Genomic DNA, 23,573 nt, shown 5'->3' with positions numbered 1-23,573 from the left:
TGTTCGGTTGCAATTAACAATTTTAATAGCACATTCCCTCTGCTTTATTACTGCCTATTTATCTTTAAAACCTTATTACTGGCATCATATTGATTGGCTTCCTAGTAGCAGCACTATTTATAAGGGAAAGCTGCTCTCACTTCCGTTCAGCCACGTAAAAGAAAAAAGTGATTTTAGGGGAGGTACTTAGCATAGAAAATGCATAAACTTCCACCTTAAAAAGCATTTAGAGCCGAGCAGATGTTTTGAAATTGCACTGGTAAATGGTGCGGTGTTATAGACCAATCAATACAGTTAATGCTAATTGTATTGTACTTTTGTCAAAATGGCACTTTGTCTTAAAGTTAATTTCTGACATATATCACCCTCCATAAAGTATTCCAAGAACATTGTGTTTGCTGCATCAGGTCTGCTAATGGGAACCTAGTATCATTTAAATATTAGTCTCCCTTAAGTACCTGGCAGCAAAATTCAATATTCCCCTTGGTTTATCGGGGCAAAGTAATACAAAATGTATTATTTTCTTACGGTTAAATAACAGGAATCAAACTACTAGCAGGACACTGATAGATCAATATTTCCCAGGGATCCTGGAAAAAAGTTACTTTGCAGAAACCGCTCCTAATGTGTGTCTCGAATTGTATTTTTGGGCAGTCCGATGCATTTTACAAAACACAGAAAAGAACATACTGCTGCAGCATGAGATTTTATTTCAAGTTGTACTTAATATTTTTAAAATTATTATTTCGTGTCTAAATTATTATTCTATGCCATGGCTCACGGGACAACAATATGCAAACTGATGAAAAATCTTGATAAAACAGAAAGAAGGCCGGCTATCTCTCTCACTTTCTCAGCCATGTTACAGTAGAAGCAGATAAAGATTCATTCTTGGGGTGTGAAACAAATTACGTTAAAATATGATGATTTAGACCGACACTTTAAAATAAATATTTCTTTATCATCTAAAGGGATAGCCACAGCAATACAACCGACTATTAAGCTGAAAAAACTCTTCGTCTTTGGCCTTTACTGTGTCACAAATAGCACTAGCCTGATGACGTTGCTGATGTCCAATGGAAGAAAAGAGGAAGCATTGGCAATACCAATAGGTTTGGACTTTAGAACAAGGGCAAGGTAGCAGGCAGATGTTCACAAAGGATAATTAGTGAAGAAGTGCATCACGCTCTATGTTGTGGTGGGCGGAAGCAAAATGTGAATGACATTTGAACAGACAAATGAATGGTGAAGCTGAGCCCCTTCTCTGCATGTAGGTTTGTTTGTACTTTTTATTTATGAGTTAGTATTGCATGAGGCTGACAAAAGAACTAAAGATGTCTCTAGGCCAGACCTAAAAAAAACAAGAAGACAGGCATCTCATCCTCAGTCCCTAACCTCGGAAACTATCTTCCCCCCTTCAAATACTACTCACTTCACTCAGACCCATAAGTAAAGAACTGAAAATCCTCAATTTCTTCAGTACCTTTCGTCCTCATTCGACACCCCTTCACCGTCTGCCCTTTTTGTAGATAGCGGAGTTTCAGACCTCTCCTAACTTTAGGTAACTATCCATCCATGCTATGATAATAAGTATGCATTGGAAAGCATTTCTTTTTCTATTTAAAGGTTTCTTCTGCTTCTCAGGGTGAGGCCCACTTTTGTAGGCGGCCCGACCCTGCCACCACCTCCCCCCCTGGAAAATAATGATATGAAAGCATACCAATCATTCATCTTCTTCTTTAAACTCGTAACACTCAACAGTTTTCACAGCGGTCACTTTTCTCATGTTGCTGATAATGTAGCTTTTGAAATCTTGTAAATTAAGAGGCGGTCTGATAATCTGATTATACACTCACCAAAGTGCAACAAAATTTAGCGAATGAAGTTGCCCGAAAAAGCATTTTCTCTAGTTAAATTCCACACGTGCAGTTCATGCAGTTCTTGCCTGAGGAGCTTCTATTCACTTGCTCTAAGCAGTGACGTAACAAAACTTTTGGAGGCCCCCTGCTAAGTACACGGTGGGGCCCCACCCAGTCAGGAGCTCTCAGGCAAGAGGACACGCCCATGCACAGTGTACTGTGCTGTGCTGAGGGGCCCCCTTGAGCTCAGGCCCCCTGCTCCGCGGTTGCTGCAGGGGCTATTGTTACGCCACTCCCTCTAAAATACGAATATTCCACCTAGTCAAACCTCTAAAAGAACAAGTACTCAATATTTTATCTTATATAGTAAAAGCAGTGCTTGTTAAAATATCTTTAAGATCTCCCAGAAATGTAAAAATAGTGCACTTTTAAAATGTAAGTAGATCTTCTCAGTTTTTGAATCTTCTTGTCTTTCTTAACCACAACCCTGCCTTTATTATTGTACTACAACAATTGGATGAGATAAAATAGATTCCAGTGATCAAATGATGACTGATCCACCCTTCTTTCCTAATCTGTGAGAACTGTGCTGGAAGAACCAAGTGCTTAATAGGTAAAATACGTAGTTAATGTAAGTGAGATGAAGTAATTGTATACATGCGTAGCTGCACCTCCTCACTCCCCGGACCTTACCAATTGTAGGTCCTAAACAGTTTAAAAATAGCTTGATAGCGAAAATGTATCTCTGTGCTGTTTTAAACTGCAAGGAAGCCTGCTCAGGACTAATGTTTTATTTCTTATAACAGCTATATATGAAGTGTTATATGTATGACTATGTGTATGTACATATCTGATTTATATTGCACATTACCAATCTACAAAGTAAAGAAGCACTGTATAAAATTAATTTCTCAAGGGAGTGTAAACTTGGTCATGATAGGTGTAGAGCATACCCAAGTGAGAGGATACACGAATATTATAAACAGTGAAGGAAGGGCAACACAGAATAAAATTGTAATAGGGGTGGTGTACCTTGTTGGGTATGAATTGAAGTTGGGTGTGAGTTTTAGGGAGTGGGTAGAGGTGTGAGCAATGTCATGGGTTGGGAGGCAAAGGAAAGTGAGCGACTGCAGGCCTACTGGAACAAGTGCAGTTGGAATTGTAAGGTATCTCTTTAAGTAAGCATGGAGTCCTTCCTACATTTTAAACTGTGTTTTCTTTGCTAACAGATAAACATAGAACTGTAGGATTGCTCAATAGCTAACTGGAACAGACTAGGAGGGAGCTGGGTATACAAGGGGGGAAGATGAGAGACCATTTTAAAAAGATCTGGAAAAGGGCATCGGTCTGACAGTGGGGTGAGGTTTTTGTGGTTCATGTAGTCGTAATTTTAGTGGTGTCCCTCATGCCACAGAAGTCAACAATATGTGACAATATATGTATTATGTTAACCAAAGTACTAAAGGTTTGAATATAGAAAGAAGCCTTGAGAAATCATTTTAACTGTGCAATAACTTAAACTATTGTTAGAAACCCTTGTGGTATTGCATATAAGTCATATGTTTGCAAGATTTAAATAAGAAGATGTTATAATTTAGACCTATGACTAACAGAATGTATTGAAACAATATTGAATTTCTAATGATTTAATGATTTAAATATGTATGCAAAGATAGAAAAATGTGGCTCCACATTATAGCCATTGGAATGCATCAGTAGAGTCTTTTTAGTTCAAATGAATGTAACATGCATATTATTGAAGCATTAGTAATGTTGAATTTATACGTTTCACATGGAAGATGTGTTTATTAATATGTATTAATTAAATGTATTACTTTAATTAAACTTGCATTATCCCAAGTAAGGCCTGTTAGTCTAGTTTTTCGTGACTGTGCAGCAAATGCTGGTTTATTTTTTCATAACTTGAGCTTTCTTTCAGACTTCGTTCCCAGGAGAAGACTAGCTTAGGTAATAGGCCCTACTGTTTAGACACAGAGAGAAGTTGTAACTGTTTCCTTGAAATCAGAACATCCTGAATTGATGGCCGAATGAATTCTACAAATTGTTTCAAACCCGTGAGGAGCTACATGGATGGATGAAGTTCCCATGACAGACCTGGATATGGAAGTCAGTGTTTCAACCTGGAGACTTGAGATTGATTATTCTTGGATGATGCCACTTCAACATAATATGGATTGCTTTTCGGAGTGAATCATATTGCAGTATGAACTTTAATATACTGTTGACCAGTTGGACTTTGGTCAGAGTTCCCTTCAGATTCCTAATGATGGGAAGTTGAACCCCTGTTACTGAATCCCTGAATGATGAGCCCCTTGGAGAACTACCCTCCTCTCTGCGTGTCCCCTTGAGATAGCCACTGAGATTTAAAAAATCATTCCATCCCTTTTCAGAAAACACTTGACCAAGCTCAAAACTGTAACTTTAATTATTTGAAACTGACTGAAGCTTGGTAATCCTGAGCAAGGTTTACTTTCTCTATTGCTATAGATTTTAATTATGTTTTGTGTTTTTCTTATTGAATGCCTGGTCTAATTAATGTTAGTATGCCTGAATCTATTTTGCCGCCTTGGGCAACCCTGTGTAATACTCTATCTTTATAACTTTTCCCCGAGAATTATTTTCATTACTTTGAGCTTGAGGTTGTAATAAATCTCTTAACTTTTTACTCCTGACTGGAGTTTTCCTTATATGGCCAAATGGGTCATCCTGTTAAATTGAATTGACTTGTACTCATAAGGAGTTGTATGGTTCTATCAAACCCTGTCACATGGTCAAAAGGTCTGTCGGCCTCGATGAGCAATGATTCCTATGAAGTATGAAAATGCTTCAGCAGATCTGGTAGCAGAGTTATGGTTTGTTCCACAAGGGGGGAGAACCCTTCCTGTGTACTGTTAGAGAGATAGGATAGACCTATGGCCCATCCACAAATTGGCCATTCCTGAATTTTGCCCCATGGTCTATTCCCAAGATTGATGAGGTTTCAGCATTGTGCCTACAAGTGACGAATGTGTGCGTATTCATAGGGTTTTGCACTTGCAGTGCTTTTAGCCTGAACGTGGTGCTTTTTGCTTACAAATGTCAGCAGGTGTTGTTGCTGACGGGTCCATTATCTAGGATCCTGGGATAACACCCAAGTGTAGAAGACACTTGGTTAATTTATTGTACGCAGTGAGGTATTTGTCATGAGAAGTCGTTGAAAGTGCCAATGGTTTTTCTTTAGTGAGTGTGAGCTATGGTTGGTTTTAAATGAATCTTGAGGGCCCATGGAGGATTTGTATGAACTAGAATGGGAATTACTGGTCAAGTTTCACTCGCTGTATAATTGTGAAAGCTACAATTGAAGTGTTTGAGTTCCTACCCTGTAGTGCACAGGCAGGTTGTTGGTTTTTGCTTGTGATATTTTGCATTACAAGTGTGTGTGAGTGATTGTGTGAAAGACAATTGTGAAGCAACTGCAACTGCTTGAAAAAGTGAGTGTGACGTCATTTTGTGCCAAGCTGGTATAGGTCGCTGGTGTGAAGTTGCACTGGTATTAATGGACAGTACCACATTGTCACTGGTTGAGAACATAATAAGAGAAGAATTGTGGATTGAAATTATTTCCTGATTCAATTAAAGGCCATTGAGATTAATTGAATTTGAGTAAAAATTAAGTTTTTCTATGTTTTGAAGAGTACATTCAGAGGAGATAAGTTTACTCCAGTTAGGGGGAATATAGACGCCCCACCCGAAGGAACTCCAGGCTATTATGTGTCATCTGTAAAAGGGTTTTCTGCATGTTTGTGGCTTTAACAGAGGAGCACAATTACTGAAAAAGAAGGTGCTTTAGCATTTCCCCATTATGGAACATTTCAATCTGAGAATTTTAGATAACTTGCGGCGAATAATGTATGAATTGAAACTGCCTCAAAAAACCCACACAGTGTGAAGCCCTTAGCATTTGACAACTCAGAACAAGAGAGAAAATGGCAACTAAATACGAGAACAAAATGCAGAAACCAATTAAGACACTTGCAGATGCTAGATGGGATGCAGAGTGGAAAATATGGAGATCAGACGTACTTGACGGAGTCACAACATTTCCAGCTATTTCAAATGAAGAAGGTGAAAGCACAAAACCTAACACTAAGAAAAGAAAAAGACAGGGCAGACAGAACAGGCAACAGAAGCTGAAGATAAAAAGACAGTACATGTGGGAGTGATCAGATGACAAATTCATATATCAGCTCCTTGTGAATCGTCGCACTCCTTATCATTCAGTGGAAACAGGAAAGACAAGAGGAGCAGCACAAAGTGTAACCCTGAATGCGCCAACTGCCCCAGTTACACAGACCCCGATTCAGATAGTACCAGCTACACCTGCAAACTCAGTGACCCAAGTTTCCAATTGTCATTACAGTTCAGCCTTTACCAAGTACAGTGGTAAACCAAGATGTGAAAATTTATAATGTAAATCAAGCAGTGTAGACACCCCTTGTGAATCTACTTGTGCAAAATTGCACCCACACCAACCTGTGCCAATGTTTAGTCCAGTTCAGTCAATGCCAAATGTTACCCCGAGCCAAAAAAGACAAAGCTATAGTACTGTCCTGACAGGACAAAGTGTAGGAATGACACATCCTCAAAACCAGTTACCACAAGAAAGTATGGGGTTCCCCAATGATGTAGAGCTCAGTACACGGGAGACTGTCCGTGGGCTCTTGGACATCGTTGGGTTCAGAGAATGCATGGTGTGGGTGCTGTGACAGGTGGGGGAGGGGGAGGGAATTCCTTTTACGGACTAGGTGGTCTCACACACTATATAGTGTCATGCTTCATCATTTAACCTCCTAGCCCCACCCAGGTAGGATAATACCACCTGGGCGGACTCAACCTCGCCATTAAAAGAATGGGAGGGAGTGGGTAAATATATTTTATCTGGAGATAATGGGATCCAGCTAAACTACGGGGATATAAAAGCACCTAGGCAGTCACCTGTGTGTAGTCTACACTTTAATAGTGGTAACTGCTGGTGCGACTAAAAATGGGGCGGGACACCACGGTGAGAACAAGGACTCACTGGGTCACCTCACTAAAAGTTGTCCGACATGTTTCTGCCCTCTGCTGGGAGCCGTGGAAGGTCTCGGGGCATTAGTCAGGGCCTAGGATCCTTAACCATCATGCAAAGTGCAGATAGATAAGCCTCCCCTCAAAAAGGGGGGGAGGGGAACCAACAAATTGTAATGCGTTGATAGAGTGGGCCTACCTTTGGCAATGAACTATCTCGCGGAGGCCTGAATGGATAGAAAATTTAAATTCATCAACAAAACACAGCACAACACACTCTATACAAGAATGAAATATAAATATACATATAAACAAGTGCCACAGCAAGCCAAAGTCATGCGGAGCACACAGTGAAAACATGGTTCTGAAAAGAAACGAAAATCCTTACCCTAATGATTGAGGTAATTGGCCTCAGATTCCAGGAGGGGGAGTGTCCCCTTATAGTCACACTCGGGGGGGGTTAGAAAAAAAGGGGGCAGGGGGGAGGGGGGTAAAAGAAAGGGGAGGAAAGGAATAGAGACATAGATGGCATCTGTCATAAGATTTTGACATCCTCAAAACCAGACAAGTCATATGTCTGGTTGCTTTTACAGATCTTGTGACCATAGGTCCCGTTATCCCTTTTAATGCTTCAGGTATGACTGTAGGTAATGCCCACTCAAGGAGTGTTCCAACAATTCCCGAGACACCAAAACATTTTCTGGGATATCACCAATCGGTATGCATAGATCATGATATTCTAATATTTCGGAAAAGGAGGGAAGCGCATCTTTCATCAGACCATTAACCCCAACACGAATTGTAGACCCAAATATAACGACAAACCAGACAGAATTTATTCCTGATGCGAGGTTTCCTCAGGGAAATCCGCTTCCTTTTATTCCCAGACCTGATCAGATTCAAAATGTACATTGCAACCCTCCGCAAGGTGAGTATCTTTTAAAATACCAGAAAGCATGTCACATTTTAATATCCCGATTCAGCAGAATATGAGACAGCTAAAAGCAGAAGTACCACAGAGAAATTATATGTGCAGTGTTTTACTTCACAACAAATAACAGATTGGTTAAATAATTTGAGTCTTCAAGATGCAACAGGTGTAACAAATTGCAGCACGAGAACTGAAGAGATTCCTGAGAGAGATAGATCGGTGAATGTATCCAGAATAAAATCATAATCAAATGAAATGATTTTAGGTACACTGGAAACATCCCAATTGGAAACTTACACTGAAGACAAACTGGAGTTCATGTGAAAAGGCATTACACAATGTGCAGGACAGGCATACGAGAGAATAGAGGAAGTAGCAGAGAAATATGATGTGGATTTAGAGATACTGAGTAACCGAATGCAGTTTAGGGCAAAAGACATAGTTAACATGAGATCTCCTGGAATTAAATTACACATTAAAGAATTACTTACTTACATTCAGACATGGGGAGCTGTAGACAAATTGGAATGCAGCTGGGCAGAGAAACGAGGTCAGAAGAAAGCAAAGTCAATGTGCCTCTGGTAGGGGCAAATCAAGCCAAGAACAATGTGAAAATGATGCACATGAGAGAAATCCCAGGTGGAGGTTATATTCATGTACCCTGGAGTAGGAGTGATATGTTGTCATTCACAAATTATTACCCGAGATTGAGAGAGAAACCAGTGGAGTAGTACAAGTAGACAGAGAGATTCATGAAACTTTCAAAATGCCTGTTTGACATCACAGGTCCAACTGATTTGTGGACTGCATGCAAATTGCATTTTGATTGGCCTGATTGTGAAACTCAGAGAGATCCAGTTACAGGTGTGCCATCTCCAGAGGTGATGAAAAAGTATTATAAGGTAATTGACTTCCTGGAAGATAAAGGGGATCATTCCAACATTGGCGGTAAATGGCGCTTACCGCCGTGCAGAAGACCACCAACACACTGCTGTGGCCGCGGAATTCCGTCACAGCTATTACGACCCACAGCCTGGAATCCGCCAAAATCCAGACACCCACACAAGTCCGCCACAACAACGATCTGTGATAAACTGGCGATAACAAAACCTCCATTGTCACGCCAACAGGAATACGCCCACACTATCACGACCCACGAATCCACGCGGCGGTATTTCAACCGCGGTATTCCATTGGCGGTACACACCGCCGCGCTCAAAATACACACACATTTACAAAACACAACCACATTGGACAATTCGAAATACACACACCTGATAGACATACACACACCGCTCCCACACACCCAATCCAATATAAAACACACACCCACATCACCCACAAACCCTTACGACCACAATTGCGACTGAAGGCCAGAGAGAGACACCACCATCTACAAACTAGCATCCACAGGCACTCAACACCATCACTCACACAACATCCACGTACAAAACACCACACACCCCTACACATCACCCCACACATCACAACACACACCACCCCACACATCGCCCACACCAACCCTTGGCACTGCAAAGACACCCCAGGTTTTCTGAGGAGGAGCTCAGGGTCATGGTGGAGGAAATCATCCGGGTAGAGCCACAGCTATTCGGATCACAGGTGCAGCACACCACCATAGCTAGGAAGATGGAGCTATGGCGCAGAATCGTGGACAGGGTAAACGCAGTGTAACAGCCCCCAAGAATACGGGATGACATCAGGAAGAGGTGGAACGACCTACGGGGGAAGGTATGTTCCGTGGTCTCAAGACACCAGATTGCAGTTCAGAGGACTGGCGGCGGACCCCCAGCTCCTCCCCAGAACTAACAACATGGGAGGAGCAGGTCTTGGCTATACTGCATCCTGAGGGCCTCGCAGGAATAGCTGGAGGAATGGACTCTGGTAAGGCAAATCTTTAAATACTTCATCCCCCACCCTACCTGCATGCTATCACATACCCCCACCCTGACCCCCATCACTCCAACTCCTCACATATGACTATCACAAACCACACATCCCAACACCAAGCCCTGCATGCAACAACAAAGCATGGACACCCATCACCAATGCATGGCCACTGCACATACCCACACACACCCCAAAACATTTAGCACAGAAGGTCCTATACAAGAATGCAAGCACTGGGGTACAGGGTCACCCACCCATTGCACACCATGTCAAACACAGATGCATTGATCATGCCTTTACACCCCTGCAGGACCCCTACCCAAAGTCACCGGACCGGAGGTTCCAGACATGTCCACTCCCCCCACAGAAGAGGCCCACGGTGATGACAGCAGCTTTGTCCAACTGGATCTAGATGACCAGCCCAGCCCATCTGGGACCTCAGGACAGTCAGTTCCCCTCCCACTGGCACAAGCCACAACAGAGCTTCCCCCCTCTGGAAACCCCAGCACAGCACCCACCCAGCGGGCCCATACCTCTGTCCCCAGGACACGTCAAGCAGCAGTGTGTCCACCACCACAGGGAACCCAGGCTAACCCACCACCCCAACAACAGCAGGGACCTGGGGGAAGTGGCAGTGGGCACACGGTTCAGGGGACAGAGGCACAGGAACACAGGGGAACTGGGAGGGCTGATGTGCGACAGGGGGAGGACAGGCCCAGGGAACCCACTCTCCACGATGCCCTCTCCAACGTCATGGGAGCCTACCACCATTCCCAGGAGACGATGGCAACGGTACTGGCCAAGTTTCAGGAGACACAGCGGCTGCAGGAGGAACAGTATTTGAGGTTCAGGGAGGAACTCAAATCCATCAATACCACCCTGGGCACCATTGTAAGGGTGCTGAAGGAACTCGTCAACACCAGGAGGGACACTGTGGCACAACAAAGGGCCCCTGACACTAGCCTGGACGATAAACTGCCCACCACCTCCGCCGGCGCTAGTGGACAGGAGGCACCACCACGGGACCATGACACCAGCACCCTACCCCCTGCAGATGGGGAACCACCCGCAAGCGGTCCCTGAGATCCAGGACAAAGACAGAGAACAATGCCAAGACCCTGCCAAAAAATGAGACCACCCTGATTGTCATACTTCTGTCCCATTTTGTCACCCTGTCCATCCTTAAACTGCCCCAGCTCCACTTCCTATGCCCCTTTGGACAATGCACCTGTGAGACTAATAGACTGGACTCTGCCATGGACATTCCTCCACCATCACCCCTGACCATTTTACAACCCCCTCCACTATTTAGCACTTAAATAAACACCCTTAAATCACAAAACTATCTGGAGTCAGTCTGTGCTTTTGAAAATATGTATTTGCTATAACTGTGGAAAACTGCTATATCCGTTGTATTGTCAACATACCTATGTCACACAGCTCTAGTCCACAAGGAAACAAAGCAGATGTCACACAGTGGGACATCTGTGAAATTGAAAGGGAAAGTGACAACTCAGGGCCCATACACTGGGTGAAAGTGACAGACAGATGAGAGGTAGAACAAGGGTATCAGATGTAGCAGGCAGTGATGTCTTTTTACCTGTGTCTCACTGGAAGTATTGATGAATCACTGTGTTTCTGTTGTTGATATCCTCTTCTTCTGCTTCCTCGTCTTCACTGTCCACAGGCTCCACAGCTGCCACAAGCCCTCTATCTGGACCATCCTCCTGCAGAAAAGGCACCTGTCATCGCAAAGACAAGTTGTGAAGCATACAGCAGGCCACGATGATCTGGCACACCTTCTTTGGTCAGTAGAATAGGGAACCACCTGTCAGAAGGAGGCACCTGAACCTGGCCTTCAGGAGGCCGAAGGTCCTCTCTATAACCCTCCTAGTTCACCCATGGGCCTCATTGTAGTGTCCCTCTGCTCTTGCCCGGGGATACATCAGTGGGATCAGTAGCCATGACAGGTTGGGGTAACCAGAGTCACCTGCAAATGTCGAGGGAAATCTGTTAGACACACACTAACTCTTAGGGATATCCCCAGACCAAGACACCTAGTCACACTGTATAGGGTCCATGTCCTCACCTAATAGCCACACACGGTGCCTCTAAAGTTGCCCCATCACATAAGGGATGCTGCTATTCCTCAGAATGTAAGCGTCATTCACTGAGCCAGGAAACTTGGCATTCACATGGGAGATGTACTGGTCGGCCAAACACACCATCTGCACATGCATCGAATGGTAACTCTTCCAGTTTCTGTACACCTGTTCACTCGTGCGGGGGGACCAAGGCCACATGTGTCCCATCAATGGCACCAATGATGTTGGGGATATGTCCCAGGGCATAGAAGTCACCTTTCACTTTAGGCAAATCCTCCACCTGAGGGAAAACGATGTAGCTGAGCATGTGTTTCAGCAGGGGAGACAACACTCTGGACAACACGTTGGAGAACATAGGCTGGGACATCCCTGATGCTATGGCCACTGTCGTCTGAATAGACCCACTTGCCAGGAAATGGAGTATTGACAGGACCTGCACTAGAGGGGGGATACCTGTGGGATGGCGGATAGCTGACATCAGGTCTGGCTCCAACTGGACACAAAGTTCCTGGATTGTGGCACGATCCAGTCTGTAGGTGACAATTACATGTCGCTCTTCCATTGTCGACAGGTCCACCAGCAGTCTGTACACCGGAGGATGCTGCCATCTCCTCACCTGCCCCAGTGGATGTGCTCTATGGAGGAGAGCAGCGAGCAGAGAGTCATCCAACACTGTGGTACGAAAACACAACTTTATTCCACAAATTATTAAATCTGCTATGTGCCTGTCTTAGTGTGTATGCAGGGCCTAGATATTTGTGATGCATTTAAAATTAATGCCATGTGGCCCCCTGAAATGGCGGCTGCCTGACCTGTAATGTGGGACAAGGGGATATGAGGTAACTGTGCTGGCGTTGTACACCGTCGAGGTAGGCGGTCTAAGACCGCGGCGCAATCCTGCATTGGTTAACATTGGACCCCATGGGTCCCAGGAGCCAATGAGGATGTACGCCGGCGGAGACGGTATGCACCACCGTGGATGTGACCGCCATTTTCTCTCTGTTCACTCACTTGATACCTGATGTTCGACAGGAGAGGACCTACACTGCAAGTGCTGCTGTGACCTCAGTCTGGAAGAGATAATGGCTCATGTGTCTGGGGAGCGGTCCCCTGCCTTTACCATGGAGGAGATGGAGAAACTAGTGGATGGGGTCCTACCCCAGTACATGCTTCTCTACGGTCCTCCAGACAAACAGGTAAGTACACTGTGAGCATGCTGAATGGGCAATGCCTGTGTGGAGTGGTGTGGAGGGAAGATGGGGGGGGAGAATGAGGCGTGCATGAAACGACAGTGAGTGGAGGTTTGACATGGGAAGGTTAGGGATGCAGGTCAATCACTGTGACGGTGCTGACGGTTAAATCTTCTCCTTTTCCCCTGTACTATTCCTGTAGGTCAGCGCCCATAAGAAGAAGGATATTTGGCGTGCCATCGCCAAGGAAGTCCGGACCCTGCGGGTCCACCACAGATGGAGCACCCACTGCTGGAAAAGATGGGAGGAAATTCGCCGCTGGTGCAAGAAGACGGCGGAGGCCCAGCTGGGTATGGCCTCCCAATGTGGGAGGGGTGCCCGTCGCACCATGACACCCCTGATGTTCCGATCCTGGCAGTGGCGTATCTAGAGTTGGATGGGCGCTTAAGGGCATCACAGCAGCCACAAGGGGGTGAGTACCGTCACATCCATCTGATTCAGCGCGCATTGGAGGTGTGTGGGTGGGCAAGGTCCCTTCGTAAGGCAGGCCATGTGGCACCCCCCCACCTGTGTTCAGAGGCAACTACACCTAGCCAGGCTCCTGTGACTTCCATGTGTGCAGCAATCGGGCATAGGCCTTGTAACCCATGTCCTTGTGATAGGGTACTCAAAGTGCACGGCGTAGTGCAGGAGGCTTCTGTGTCTGTAGTGTCTGCCGACGGTAGCGGTATTGCATGCACTGAACAGGTCTTTCTTCTATCTCCCCCCACCTTTTTGTGTCTCCCTGTTCTTGTGTGCATTAGCATCATCAGGCGGAGGAGCTGTGGCACTTGAGCAGGAGGGAGTTGCATCCCACATGGCCCTGGAGGGCGACACAACGGAGTCTGAAGCCACCAGTGGGACGGAGGGCAAGGGGAGCTCCGCAGCGGGGACGGGAGATGAGACCAGCGACACCGACTCCTCCTCTGATGGGAGCTCACTTACGGTGGCTGGCCCCTCTGTGCCCACCACATCTACAGGCACATCCGCCACCTCCCCTACCAGCACCGCCCTCCCAGCAGCCCCGCAGCTTGTGCCCCGTGGCCGCTTACCCAGGAGGCCGGGCATCTCCTTCGCCCCAGGCTCCTCAGCCCCTGCCCCTGTCAGCCCTGCTGCCCTCAGTGAGGAGGCCATTGACCTCCTCAGATCCCTCACTGTTGGGCAGTCTACCATTTTGAATGCCATCCAGGGTGTAGAGAGGCAGTTGCAACAGACCAATGCATACCTGGAGGGCATTCATTCTGGTCAGGCAGCCCAACAGCAAGCTTTTCAGACACTGGCCTCAGCACTGATGGCAGCCATTGTCCCTGTGTCCAGCCTCCCCCCTCCAACTTCCTCCACCCAGCCCCAATCCCCTGTACCTCAGCCTATCCCAAGCACACCATCAGACCAGCATGCACTCACCTCAACACACAAGGGAACATCTGGCAAAAATAAGCACCACACATCCCACAGGCACTCACACAAGCATCATACCCATGCACACATACTAACATCCACTGCCTCCACTGTGTACCCCTCCTCCTCGTCTCCCTCCTCCCTCCCTGTCTCGTCTCCACTCATACCTGCATGCATTACATCTTCAGCCACTACGTCCGTCACAGCACACCCATCACCACACCCCGCTCACGTGCACTCACCACCCCCACTACCATTCACACATACCTTGTGTCCTCTCCCAGTGTGTCTGTGAGCCCTCCTCCCAAGGTACACAAACGCAGCCACACACCCACCCAACAGCCATCCACCTCGCGACAGCCTCCAGCCTATGCACCTTCACCCAAATTCAGCAAGCGTACACCTCCTACCAGCACTACCTCTTCCTCCACTCCCAAACCCCCTCCATCTACCTCTCCCAGTGTGTCCAAAACACTTTTCCTGTCCAACCTTGACCTCTTCCCCACACTTCCCTCACCCCTTCAGTCCCCTAGGGTCTGCCTTTCCAGGTCCCAACCCAGCACATCTCCGGGAACAGTGGTGCCAGCAGTAACCGGCTTCTGGAGTACGCCAAGCAGCAGGGCAGCCAGTGTGCCAAGGAGCCAGACCACGGACAGTCGCCCACCTCAGAAGCATAAAAAGTTGGCCACTGCCCGGCGGGAGAAAGGCAACACATCTGGCACCAAAGGCTCTCCCAGGAGTACAGTTGGGAGTGGGAAGACAGCTGCGCCACCATCCAAGGTGGGGAAGGGGCACAGAAAGAAAGGCAAGTCGCCGCAAACCTGCACGGCAGACAAGACCACCACCAGCACTGCTGCCAATGACACTGCCGCCACCAGCACCACTGCCAAGGGCACCGCCACCACCAGCACCGCTGCCAAGGACACCGCCGCCACCAACACCACTTCACAGGACACCGCCGCCACCAGCACCGCTTCACAGGACACCACCGCCAGCAGCACCGCTTCACAGGACACCACCGCCACCAGCACCGCAGGCCAATGAGCGCAGAAAGCTCCGACGCTACTGAGTCCACCACAAGCAGGTTGTAGCACTCTGGGCACAAAGCTTCCTCCAGAACCAGTGGAGAAAGACATCCACTACCTCTGTCCTTGGCAGGATGAAGCACTCTGGGCACAAAGCCCCCCCAGAACCAGTGGAGAAAGACATCCACTACCTCAGTCCTTGGCTGGATGAAGCACTCTGGGCACAAAGCCCCCTCCCGAACCAGTGAAGAAAGACATCCACTACCTCAGTCCTTGGCAGGATGAAGCACTCAGGGCACAAAGCCCCCTCCCGAACCAGTGGAGAAAGACATCCACTACCTCAGTCCTTGGTAGGATGAAGCACTCTGGGCACAAAGCCCCCTCCAGAACCAGTGGAGAAAGACATCCACTACCTCAGTCCTTGGCAGGATGAAGCACTCTGGGCACAAAGCCCCCTCCCGAACCAGTGGAGAAAGACATCACTACCTCTGTCCTTAGCAGGATGAAGCACTCTGGGCACAAAGCCCCCTCCATAACCAGTGGAGACTGTTATCCCCTTGAGAGTCTGTAGTTTTGCACTCCCCAGGATAAAGCAGTGGGCAACCCACCCACTGAAAAGACTTGTGAGATTGTGGCTTTGCACTCCCCAGGATAAAGCAGTGGGCAACCCACCCACTGGAGAGACTTGTGAGACTGTGGCTTTGCACTCCCCAGGATAAAGCGGTGGGCAACCCACCCACTGGAGAGACTTGTGAGACTGTGGCTTTGCACTCCCCAGGATACAGCCAAGGGCCTGGAGTCCCCTCGTGGATTTGGCGTCGTGCACACATCTGGCTGAGGTGCCCCCCTTTCACTTCCCCCTGAGGTGCCTGTTGTATTTCTATCTGATGCCCCTGCAGTGTTCCCTCCGTTTTGATCGGGTATTGAGTGTGGGCCTCGCCCATGCATTTTGGGCCCAGTGGTCCACGGACTTTAATTGTGCAATACCTGGACTTGTATTCTTGGTGTATATATTTGTTTGTAGTGTATATATATTTTTGAGTACTGGATTTTAATAGATTACAAACGTTCAAATAATTTCCTTTTGTCTTTGCATTCTTCCGGGGGGTTGTGGGGTTTAACTGTAATTTATCAATATGTATTAGTGTGTGTGTTGTAGTGGGTGAGGGTGTGGGTGGGGGTGGGGGTGTTGCGTGTGTGTGTGTGTGTGTGTCACTCTTTTTTCCCTCCCCCTCCCCTGTGTCGTAGGTGCAGTACTCACCATGGTCGTCGCCGCCGGCGTTTGTGCTCCTGGTAAAGGAGCAGGAAGACAAAGGCAGGGAAAATCTGGAGTTCCGGTTCCATGGCGTCCTGGTTCCTCGTGGGGTGTGTAGAGGTGAGCGTTTTCCCTTCCAATTCCTGTTTCCGCCGTGTTTTTGTTCGCGGTGCAGTATATTTTATGACATAAACTTTTGCAGGTATTGTACATTTTATCAATATTCCAGATATGGGATCCAGGGAAGTCATAAAACCTCTCTGGGACCATAACTGTCTGAAATCCTGAACATCACCAAACCATACTATTAGTGAAGATGTTCACTCTGAGCTGTTCAGAAATACAGCAGGCTCTAGTAAGATGGAACAATTTGGCGAGTTGGGCAGAAAATACGCCTTAAAGCTAGGAGGCTTCTATCACACTTGAGATCAAGTAAACTGCATAACCAGCTCTCAGGGAACCATCTTTATCTCTTAAACAGGAGCCATCACCAAACATGACATAGTCATTTTCGTCTAAGGGGACATCTTGAATGTCAGGTCTTGGCTTGGTGCACAATTCAGTCACATTGAGACAGTCATGCTCAACCTCATCCTTGCAGCAATCAACATTTTCAACAGGATAGTCTCACAGAGTGGTGGAGTTCAAAGCAGTACAGCATTTGAGATTAGGATTTTGAGAGGCACGTATAACTTGGTCATAGGGGATTAAACATGCACTTGTTAGGCACTGAGGCCTATATTTATACTTTTTTAGCACCGCATTTGTGCCGCTTTTTGACGAAAAATGGCGCAAACTTACAAAATACAATTGTATTTTGCAAGTTTGTGCCGCTTTTGGGTCAAAAAATGACGCAAATGCGGCACTAAAAAAGTATAAATATGGGCCTGAGTCTTTGAACGGGTCAACAAAATTTCCACTGAATGAGGAATGAAATCATTCAGAGGATGGCCCAGAAGGGCAGCAATGGCATTTAAACAACCACACAGTGCTGATGCTACAGGGTCAAGTGTAACAGAAAAATAAGCCATCGGTTTGTTTGTATGTCCATGCAGCTGTGCCAAAACTGAGAGAGCACCTCTATCCCTCTCACAGCAAAACAAAGAAAAACATTTGTTGTAATCAGTCATTCCCAGAGCTGTGGCTCAGCATAGGCTTTCTCTCAGCTCTGTGAAGGCACGTATGCAGTTGTCATACAATGGTACAGGATCAGACACATCCTTGTGTGTCAGCCTGTGTAAAGGCTTGGCCAAAAGGGAAATGTTTGGAATCCGCTGGTGACAGCAGCCAAGCATTCCCAGAAACATTCAGACTTCTTTGTAACAGGGGGATTAATTTGCATGATTGCTGAGATTCTCTCTTGTGACACCTTCCTCACACCTTTCTCAATATCCAGACCTACATACAGGACTTCTTTCTTACAATACTGTAATTTTGCTGGGGAAACCTTATGTTCTTTTTCTCCTAAATGATTAAAGAGAGCTATTGTATCTCTCCTGCATGCTTAACAGATTTTTGAGGCAACTAACAGATCAGTGCTGCACTAAAACGGAAGGATAGGGCAATCTAAGGGACTTCAGATTCTTCTTCAAGATCTGGTTGAAAATGGATGGGGACTCAATATACCCAAGCGGAGTTCGGCACCATCCCAAAACAGGACTGGCAAATTTGAACATGAAGAGGAATTGACTTTCCTTGTGCAGGGGAATTGAAAATAAGGTTTGGAAAAGGTCAATTACAGCAAACCATTCTGCTTCAATGGAAACTAGAATAAAATCTCTGCAAGATTCAGTACCACCAGACAAGGAACTGCAATCTCGTTCACTTTTCTCAGGTCTTGAACTATGCAGTACTTTCCATTGGGCCTCCGTAATCCTAGAATGGGAGGATGAATGACATGGGCTTCATAAAATCTCTTTCAGGATACCTTGTTCAATTAGACTGTTTATTAAGGGCCTAATTCCTGCAATTGTCTTTTTGTCATATTATATGGGACTGCCTTTGGATACACTGCATTTGTCTTCAATGTTATTTTAATAGGCTCAACTCCTTTGATCAATCCTATATCTTTCCCTGAAAAATCTCAACCTTCAGGTGTCACTGTGTCTTGTAATTCTTTGGGCAAATCAATACATTTCAGCACTGGGTACAATGTCACACTCAGGTACTCTTTCACAGTTTTACACAGCACATCTTCTTCATTTGTTTGAACCTCAATTCCATGAAGTGTGCAACTAAGAGTTTAATGTATGCAGCAGGTCATGTCTAAGTAAATGTACAGCACTTGAATCGCAGGCCACAAATTGATGCTCATCTTCTAATGAACATATTTTTACAGGGACTTGTTCTGTTGCAGGATTGGTTAACTTCTTATTTGCAACTCCTACAACCTGAATTCTTGTTCCTGAAAGGGGCAGATTTGGCACTTCTGCTCTTCTGACAGTAGAACGTGTAGCTCCAGTGTCAACAAAGAAAGATGCATCATGCCCCATAACATTGGCATTTACATAGGGACCACTATGGTCTACTTTTAAGGATGCAGCTAACATGCAATCCTCATCATCAGAACTATCAGCTTGAAGTATTTCTGAAAGTTGCTCCTCTTTTAGGTCTATTAGGGGAAACTGTGATGCTATCTTTTTCACATTTGCATTTACAATCTGGTTCATATTCTGTTGCAAATCTACTGACTATGTAACTTTAGGAAATACATATGCCGATGAGGTGGCGAGATATTGCACCCTTATCTGCAGTGTCGCCAAATAGCTTATTTCCCTCTTAGCTGGACATTATCATGGACAGGATCATATAGGTAGGGATGTAATGATCAGAACATTCAGACAAACATGGTTAAACCCCAGTTTTAGATTGATTGCAGAAGCTGTGTGCCACAGTTGTGTTATATGCCAGCAGATGAATGTAGTGAAATGCACAGTTGTTGCACTGAGTCATATAGGGAGATCAGGAGGACCGTTCAACAGAATGCAGCTTGACTTTATAGAACTACCTTTGTGCAGTTGACTGAGATACATCCTGGTTAGCATTTTTCACACTGGGTTGAAATTTTCCTGTATGTGTTGCTAGTCTCACAGTAGCAAAGCTGTTACTTAGAGAGTTGATACCACACTTTGGCTTTTCAACTTCACTAGAGTCAGATCGAGGAACTCATTTCAACAGTGAGATCCTCAAATTGTTGTATGTGACAAAGATTGCTTTGCAGCTACAGACCTGAGGCTTCAGGACTTGTAGAAAAGATTAATGGAAACCTGAAGTCCAGACTGGCAAAAGTATGTGCCTCTACCACATTGAAATTTCTAGACGACTTGCCTCTTGTCTTGATGAGTATGCCCAGTACACCCGACAGAAAGACAGTATTATCCCCTTATGAGATTATGATGGGGTGAGCCATGAGACTGCCAGCAGTGCCTGCAAATGCGCTTGCGAACATTACAGATAACTTGGTACTGGATGATTGCAAAGGACTAAGAATCATTCAGTGCCAGCTGCACAAGTGCCTCCAACTATTGTTGAGTAGGCTGAAGAGTCAAGTCAGAGTGACAGTGATACTGAGAGTCAAGTAAACAGAGGATGAAAGAGAGTACCAAGTCAAAGATCCTCAGCACCCGAAGAAACATACTTTGTTGCCAATAATTGGAAGAAGGAGTTTGCATCCTTTTGCTTTAATAATCTGAATCCAGTTCTACATTCTTGAGTTTGAAATTGTGGTGAAGCTGAACTTTGAAATCTCATTGCTGCTTAATGAAAAGAGACATTACACTTTGGAAGGCATTATTAATAATTATGAGCTGTGCCTTGATCAGAGATATTTGAACTTTTTAGTAGAGACTTTTCGAACATTTGCAAGTAGAGATAATTCTTGATGAACTTTCTAGAAGATCAAGAAACTTTGTGAAAAATTGCATTTTTGAAGACTATTTTTTATTATTGCTTTACTTACAAATAAAAATGGATGAAAAGAAGCAGCAATAAAATAAAGGCCTGTTACTTTTTTAGTTTTGATTTTTGATTTTCAAAATCAGATTTTTTGGTCTGAAATTGGAGAAGTCATGGAGCCGAATCACAATAGATTTAGTAAATGTAAATATGTATGCATGGGTTTAGTAACAGTGACAGTAATCATTAGCATATTACTGTTCATTAGATTGAGTTTGCCGCTAGAAAGAGATTCAGTGAAAGGTACATCAACAGGTGCAGTGAACTTAGCAATTTCCATTGCAAATCAAGATCCCGTATAAAGATGAGAAATTCTTACACACTGATGATTCTAGAGGTGATTTGTTACCAGATGTGTATTATAAGCTCTTGTATGAATATGTAGACACCATGGAAGCTAGAGGCTGCTATGTGTGCACACAGTTGCCTTTGTTTGTAAGTGAGGGAATCATATATCATACTCTAGCCTTAGCCTATGGAATTTCCTGTTGCCTGTTATTAACATTTGTTAGAAATGGGGTCTTTGATTGGCAGTCAGGTTACCCCCTGTCCACGCAAGGACCCTCACTCCAGTCAGGATAAGTCACACACAGTCCAAATTATCCTGTGCCCACCCTCTGGTAGCTTGGCACTGAGCAGTCAGGCTTAACTTAGAAGGCAATGTGTAAAGTATTTGTGCAGTAAACCATACAATACCGCAATATAACACCACAAAAATACACCACACAGGGTTTAGAAAAATATATAATATTTATCTGGATAAATGCAGGTGAAAACAATTAGAGATGAAATAAACACATGTAGGGATATCACTAAACGTGATATCAAATGTCTTAGAGTTGAAATAATACTGTAAAAGCATTAAAAAGTGTCTTAAGTTCTCCTAGAAACAACAAGTGTCTCTTGCAGGGCAAAGTACCTGGTTTGCGTTGAAAAATCCTCGCAAGGGACCGCAGAGGAGGAGATGCATGGAAAATGGTGAGTGTGTGTCAGTTTCGCCCGGTTGCACACAGACTTGCATTGTTATTTTCCACGTGGAGAAGACGTTGCGTCGATTTCCGGTGCACAGACTTGGAGCCTCTTCGGGTTGCGGGGTTTTCAGACGCCCAGGGGATGATGTGCAGAATCCTGGGCTTGTGGAGCGAAGTCACAGGGGCTGCGTAAATTCTGGTAGGCGATGCGTGGAATTTTCTTCTGCACAGCAGGCACTGCATCGATTCCTCTCAGGAAGTTGGGTGGCATCGCTCTGAGTCGGCATGCGTCAATCCAGTAGGGCCCTGCGTCGAAGTTCCGGTCACATTGCTGCCGCTGCATCGATCTTCTGTCGCGAAGTCGGGCTGTGCTGTTCTGGACTCGGCATGCAGTGAATTTTTCACTGCTAGCAGGCTATGTGTCGTTCTTGGCAGGTGGTGCGGTTGAATTTTTGCCGCACGGGGATTTCAGCTGCAGGAGAGAAGTCTTTTTGGTCCTGAGACTTCAGGGAACAGGAGACAAGCTCTATCCAAGCCCTTGGAGAGCACTTCTGCAGCAATGCAAGGGAGCAGCAAGACAGCAGGGCAACAGCAAGGCAGCAGTCCTCTTCAGAAAGCAGTCAGGTCAGTCCTTTAGGCAGCCAGGCAGTTCTTCTTGTCAGGGTGCAGGTTCTGATTCAGGTTTTCTTCTCCAGGAGGTGTCTGAGGTGGTAGGGCAGAGGCCCTGTTTTTATATCCAAATGTGCCTTTGAAGTGGGGGAGACTTCAAAGAGTGGCTTAGAAGTGCACCAGGTCCCCTTTCAGTTCACTCCTGTCTCCCAGGGTCCCAGCAGGGTGTGTGGCAGTTCTTTGTGTGAGAGCAGGCCCTCGACCCTCCCAGCCCAGGAAGACCAATTCAAAATGCAGATGTATGCAAGTGAGGCTGAGTATCCTTTGTTTGGGGTGTGTCTGAGTGAATGCACAAGGAGCTGTCAACTAAACCCAGCCAGACGTGGATTGTAAGGCACAGAAAGATTTAGCTGCAGCGAAATGCTCACTTTCTAAAAGTGGCATTTCTAAAATAGTAATATGAAATCCAACTTCACCAGTCAGCACGATTTTGTATTACCATTCTGGCCATACTAAATATGACCTTCCTACTCCTTTCAGATCAGCAGCTACCACTCAAACAATGTATGAGGGCAGCCCCAATGTTAACTTATGAAGGGAGCAGGCCTCACAGTAGCGTAAAAATGAATTTAGGAGTTTTACACTACCAAGACATGTAAACTACACAGGTACATGTCCTGCCTTTTACCTACACAGCACCCTACCCTCTGGGTTACCTAGGGCACACCTTAGGGGTGACTTATGTGTGGAAAAAGGGAAGCTTTAGGCTTGGCAAGAACTTTTAAATGCCAAGTCTAATTGGCAGTGCAACTGCACACACAGGCCTTGCAATGGCAGGCCTGAGACAAGGTTTAGGGGCTACTGGAGTGGGTGGCACAATCAGTGCTGCAGGCCCACTAGTAGCTTTTAATCTACAGGCCCTGGGCACATATAGTGCATCCTACTAGGGACTTATAAGTAAATTAAAGAGCCCAATTGGGTGTGATCCAATGTTACCATGTTTAAAGGGAGAAAGCATATGCACTTTAGCACTGGTTAGCAGTGGTAAAGTGTGCAGAGTCTAAAAACCAGCAAAAACAGTGTCTCAAAAGTGGAGGGAGGGAGGCAAAATGTTAGGGGTGACCACTCTAAGGCTGTCAGGTCTAACAACATTGTTGTATCAGCAGGAGTATTATCAGTACTTCTATTCAAATGATGGCCTTGTGTTTTCAATTGTCCCCATTATAAAACATTTGAGCAGCATTGCCAAGACGAAAAACATT

Source organism: Pleurodeles waltl, chromosome 8 (genome assembly GCF_031143425.1).
Source record: "Pleurodeles waltl isolate 20211129_DDA chromosome 8, aPleWal1.hap1.20221129, whole genome shotgun sequence".
NCBI lineage: Eukaryota > Metazoa > Chordata > Amphibia > Caudata > Salamandridae > Pleurodeles > Pleurodeles waltl.
This window is presented reverse-complemented; position numbering follows the sequence as displayed.